General features: G+C 51.1%; 1 protein-coding gene across 1 annotated transcript in view; it reads right to left on the reverse strand.

Moving 5' to 3' along the window:
• The window catches only part of LOC109836519 (BTB/POZ domain-containing protein At5g03250-like), an 8,868-nt gene that overhangs the window by 4,930 nt on the left and 3,619 nt on the right, over positions 1-319 (reverse strand). The gene's annotated exons all lie outside the window — the stretch shown is intronic.

Here is a 319-nt window from a genome sequence, read left to right on the forward strand (position 1 = left end):
ATGATGGAGGCGAGGAGGTCCGGGCGGACGGCCTTGGACTTGATGTTGGAGAGGGTCTTAGTGAACTGGTCGATGTCGAGGTTTTCGGGCGCGTCTTCGTCGAAGTAGGGTTCACCGGGTTCCGGCAATGAGAGGTTTTTGAGGGAGGAGGAGGTGGTGGTGGGGGATTTCATGGCTTTGGTTTGTTGGTTTAATTAATTATTGGGTGAAGTGTGGATGCTTGAAGGGTGGGAGGTTATTGTGTGCTTTTATCCAAATACGGAGGGTGGGTGTCTCGTACCGGACCACATGTGGAATGTTTTTGGATGTTTTTGTGTTG

Source organism: Asparagus officinalis, chromosome 1 (genome assembly GCF_001876935.1).
Source record: "Asparagus officinalis chromosome 1, Aspof.V1, whole genome shotgun sequence".
Taxonomy (NCBI): Eukaryota; Viridiplantae; Streptophyta; class Magnoliopsida; order Asparagales; family Asparagaceae; genus Asparagus; species Asparagus officinalis.